The sequence below is a fragment of the Glossina fuscipes genome, unplaced genomic scaffold, assembly GCF_014805625.2.
Source record: "Glossina fuscipes isolate IAEA_lab_2018 unplaced genomic scaffold, Yale_Gfus_2 62, whole genome shotgun sequence".
Lineage (NCBI taxonomy): Eukaryota > Metazoa > Arthropoda > Insecta > Diptera > Glossinidae > Glossina > Glossina fuscipes.
This window is the reverse complement of record NW_023998434.1, coordinates 329,434-335,067: the sequence shown is the minus strand read 5'-3', so window position 1 is coordinate 335,067 and position 5,634 is coordinate 329,434. Positions and strand designations below refer to the sequence as shown.

The following is a 5,634-nucleotide window of genomic DNA, read 5'->3' as shown; positions in this document are numbered from 1 at the left end:
TGTTTAAAGATGTTCTAACAAACTTTTTAACGTAAAGCGTAGTATTTTAATGGATATTAAAGAATGACCCTAATAACTTGTACAACGGGTCTCTTCGAACCTTCGAATTTAGCTTTAACCTCATTTCATTGGAAATAATGAACAAGAGAAGTAAGTAAAGTCACATTGGTTTTTTTTTTTTATTCATTCATTCATTCATTGGCTGAATCAATGGCCTAGCATTACAAATTAACCTTGTGCAAGAGCACAAAAATATATATAAAAATCATAAAAAATTGAAATCAATATTCATCGGGTAACACTTCAAAGTAATCAAACGTAGGCCGAAGACTTACTTAAATGTACATTTTTCTTCTTTATCAATATTCACTGTTCATTTTATGGCACGCAATTGGTTTACGTTATTTAGAATTTGGCAATAAACCTTTTAATAAATTAAAATGCAAAAAACTACAAAAAAAAATTAAATAAATGAGAATAAGAAAAGTTATGTTTAAAAAAAAAAAAAGGAAAAAAATTCTTCGATTTTTAGAATAAGAAATAATGACGCCATCACTGATCGTCTGAAGGAGTGGTAGCCGCTATACTGTCATAATGCGAAAGAGGATTCTTTTTTAAAGAGTAGAGAGAGAGAGAGAGAGAGAGAGAGAGAAAAAGCTAACGAAATTCATTTAGCTTTCTTTTATTATTGTAGTAAGTAAGCCATTGCGATTGACTTGGATCGTTTCTACGTATATAAAATTGATCTTAACATAGGTTAGAAAGCAGATGAATGGCATACGTAGTTTATAGTTGCGGCTTTACCGAGAGTTCAATAGATTTGTCTAGGATACTATTCAGCCTTCTTATCGTACGATATTTTTGAATATTTTCAATGTTATAGCGCGCCCTCGATGTTTAATTGTTTATTAGCCTCTCGATGGATTCCTTATAACATCGTGTGAATCGGAAAGGCAAACTGTCGTATTTAATCGCCATATATCAAAGGGGAAACTACAAACGTACTAAATAGTACGCATTTTATGAACACGTAATAAGAAGAGTAATACATTAAATGAAACATCAAAATGATGATTTAACTGCGGACAAGTTAAGTATGACAATACAATTAATTTGTAAAATGAAAAATGCAATTTAAAAAGGAAAAGCAAATGTAAAAAGTGACCCTTTCAAAGTAAACCAAACGAAAATATTATAATCGAGCAAGACTGACTTTTAAATAGACACACTACACCAACCCGTTGAATGCTGGTTTCCATTAATTAAATTGTAGCTTGTAAAGGTAGCTTTTATAACGGCGATGGTCCAAATGTGGACCGACTTGTTCTTAATTGTTAAAGACTTTGTTATAAATTACCCATTATCGCTACATAAGGCTTAACATTTCATTAGCATCTTTATCGAAGGGGGTGGATCGACTCAAATAGTAATGTGACCTAAAGTTTCTACAGATAGTTTCTATCGCACATATTAGAGATTAGACATTTTAGCCAGATGATTGCTTATTCTGAAGAGAGAAGTCCAAAAAGTCCATCCATCTGATCCAGGTTTGGTAAAAGTAAATGGTAATCCTATTGATTAATTTTCATCATAAAATGTAGAATTTTGCGCGACATAAACACCTAGTTCTCATAGTCAGCAGAAGAGTTATATGTCAGGACGCGTACACAATTCGATACAAATCTTTTACTAAGCGATTTTCATCGAGAAAGTTTGAAAATTGCAAAAATTTCTTTCCAATTCATTTTGTATGAGATCCATCCTTGCTGGTCTAAAGTATGTCAATAGACAAAATACCGTCAACCTTTAAGTCGAATAAATGAACACATATACACACATATCCGACAACAGATGGACAGACCGATGAGCTTAAATTTAGATTTTAAAAATAATTCTGAATTGAAATATTATAAGAACCCAATACACACACGCACACGCACATGTTTGCAAATAGTGTAGGGTATAGAAATTAGCAGAAAAAGAAGTATTTATATGCTTGTATTTTTTTTTTTTTTTTGAACAACATAGTACTTATCGTACTTATCATAAGTGCCATGAATATAATGAATTAAAAGTCAGAGAGAAATAAGTGCGTGTCAAGTTAAAATTGCTCTTCTTCATGTTTTTCTTCTTTTTTTTTTTTTTTTTTTTTTAAAAAATTTATTTTAAACACTCATATACACGAGTGGAATGAGTAGCTTGTAAAACGGGTGATGGATGTACTTTTGTGAGACGAAAGAAAGTTTTTAATTAATTATTATTATTATTAATTTCGCTAGAGAAATAAATTCTTGGACCAAACCCTTAAAAACCACTAGCATCTGAAACAGGCTATCGGCTTTTATTGAAAACTCTACCGCACTTGAGATTCGAACCCACGACCATTGATTTGCTAGACGAGATTCCTCGCTTTGCCTTAGTGACCCTCAGTAAATAATAGAAATCCTTATCCAACATGAGATGAGAGAGAAAACTTTGTGCATATTTACGTATGTTTAGAAAAATCTCAAATTTAAAGAATTTTTGTTTTGAGTTGTTGTTTTTTTTTTTTTTTAAACTACGATATGCGTAGTAAATAATTTCAAGTCAGATAAACAATTCAATAATATTGATAAATGCTAGTTAGGTAGATAGATATGTGCAGTCGTGTAAATTTTTTCACATTTTCTTCATTGAAATCAGCCGCTTTTATTCTTAAATGAAAGCAAAGTTCAATTTTGCTATCAAGATCAATAAAACTCATCTCTTGTTTAACCAATTTACGGGGTAAACTTAACCATAGTTTGTTATAACTTTCTCAACACATATTCACTAAAGATGATACCAAGTTTTGTGATGTGACAGTGGAGAATTTTGCCGACTTCAATGCTTATAGCTTGGATATTGTTCGTCGGAAGCTAATTGTCGACTATACTCACTTGATTTCGTTCATTTAAGCTGACATAGGCAGCACTTTATAGATCACAATAAAATGCCTGTCATAGTATATTCAGCATTGGTAAGTAATTTATAAAATCCACTATAATGCCAGTTTGAAACCTACCTGATAATGCTAAATCTTATACCTAAGTTGAACGCTCTCCATAACCATAATATATTCCTAGCGATCTTTGCCTATCAAACTTTAACATGCAAACCTGTCCAAGTTCACATATAAATGTATACCAAGATCAAGCTTTAACTAAATGTACTCCCATCCCAAAACCTATACTTGACTTTTGGCAAGGCCTACGCCTATGGAGAAGACAGAATTAAGTAAAATATTTGCCATCGAAAGCAATCATCTTAGATAAATATAAAACAATTATGAGACTTTTTATTAATTGTGGGCGTGTCAGTTAATTAAGCGTACTATGTTTGCAATGACCGATAAAGACTTGAAACCACATTTTCAATCAAAATCTTGTCCACGTTAACAGTTATAAGCTCTTTCTCGTTGTAATTGTGTTCGTGACTTACGCTCATTTGTTATACCGCTTCGAATAATATGTTACATGTTCTTCACCTTTTTAGGAAGTGGTTCCGAGAATGTACATGTGAAAATTTAGCTTTCTACCTAAATATTTTCCCTTTTGAAACAAGAACAAAGTCGGTACACTGGCATCCTTCGGTCGTGGGTAAGAAAGAGGGGCAGGAATGTGAAGAATGAATGCAAATAAAGCTTAGCAGTGAGAAGTAGTAAAGAAAAAAAAGTTTTGCATTTTCCCATCTCTAAGTCATAAAACCAATTCCTGCATATACCCTTCTTCCATCAGCATGCGCACACGCATCTAAGCACACACATATACATGTATCCATACTTCACTTTAGAAAGGGCATTTTCCTCCTTAAATATTTAAAATTCCTTTAACTTTACCTCAGGTCAACCAAATTATGCACAATGATGCTTCTTTACGGCTTCACCTTGTGATCTACGATTTAGGTTTTATCAATAGATTATGGATATATGGATAAATTTTGTACGGTTTGCCTTGTGCTTCGTGCAGGTTGATTAAATTTACAAAATAATTTTAAAAAAATATGTAAAAAAATGTGAAATTTACATAACATTAGCAGTAGTTTTATCCTCAACTGTGTTATCTTTTTTTTTTTTTTTTTTTTTTTGTTAATTTTAATCTTCCGAAACACCCATGACACAAGCTTAGCATACCTTCGATCATTGTTATACTTTAGCAGTTTGCGTATGTTGTTCAGTAATGAGACGACGAGGGGATAATAGCGTCGTCAAGCTTCGATTGTCAATGACGTGCAAATTCCAAATAGTGTTGATTTGTTAACAAAAAAAAAAACAAGAAAAGAAAAAAAAAAAAAACTAAAAACTCATTAACAAGTCTGTCAGCTAAATAAGCTTGAAATCGAATAGTGGATACCCAACTATGCTTATGAGTACATAGTAATCCTTTCAATATATGCCAAATTCCATTAAAACAATGCGGAAAAGCAACTGAAGCTGATTAACTCCATGAGATTTTTTGAAGCAACATTTAAAACATTGTTTGCAATAATGAAAATATTATTTATTTAAACTTTCAAATGCAATTAAAATGAAATGTATTTTTAAGCCTTCGATTCGGAAATCAATCAAAATGCATATAGGCAAACTGCCGGCAGACAGACGAAAAACAAGGACAACAAGTTGTTAAACATAATCATTAGATTCGATTCGTCGCATACTGTTTTGCTTTATGCCAAAAGGAATACAAAAATTAATATACTATCGATTCGGTATGATGCGTATTGAAAAGAAAAAAACCTTATATATATATATATTTAATAGCAACGTTTTATATATGTTTTTACTTTGTACGATTTACAAAAATATATGTAGAAGCGCACAAAATTACTGAATATTAAATTTCTGGGAATTTTTTTTATTTGAAATATGAAACTTGATGAGTGAAAGAGAAATGGAAATGAATTGCATGGGTATTTCAGTGCTGGGGGAACTCCAGGGATGGTATATCTTATCGCTTTTTCGCGTCAGTATGTTGGCTGATTTCAATTTATGTCATTAGATTGATATTAAAAGGTCAACATTATCTTATATAGAAGCATATGCTGGTAATCAATACACATACACACACATGTGATATATATATATATATATATATGTATGTATATGGATTCTCTTAAAATCGAACTTAAAACTAATTAAATGATTCGCGCACTCGGGCACTTTTATTTTGCTAGTAACACTTACACAAACATATTATTTTAATATTTGCTATGGATATCGTTTTTTGGAAGATTTTGTTTTATATTTTTGTATTGTTTTTTTTTTTTTTTTTATTATTTATATGTTGCAAAAATATTGTATAATTTTTTTTGCAGTAGTTTGTGGGCAAAGTATGGTTTCGGAGTTAATCATTAATTTTGTTGTTGTTTGCAGGCACACTTTAATTCAATTTTTTTTTTTTTTTTTTTGTAACCATTTCATTATAATTTTATTCATTCTCTTTTCACATTCGCTCGATCATAATCCCCAAGTGCAATTTTTATTACCAGCTGTTTTTTGTGTTTTATTTTTTTTTTTTTTATATTTTTCGTAATTTTCCTATTTTTCTCTTATTTATTAAAGCATTTTTTGTTACATTTTTTTTTTTTTTGTTTTTTTTTTCTGATTATTTCAAATAT

At 30.7% G+C, this 5,634-nt stretch overlaps 1 protein-coding gene across 2 annotated transcripts in view; it reads right to left on the bottom strand.

Annotated features, from left to right (window-relative positions):
• Positions 1-5,240, bottom strand: part of LOC119638066 (torso-like protein) — an 11,753-nt gene extending 6,513 nt beyond the window's left edge. For both annotated transcript variants that reach the window (XM_038034665.1, XM_038034663.1), the window contains exon 1: positions 5,201-5,240. The gene's annotated coding sequence lies outside the window, so the exon portion shown is untranslated. The remainder of the gene's footprint in view (positions 1-5,200) is intronic.
• Between the last annotated feature and the right edge of the window lie 394 nt (positions 5,241-5,634).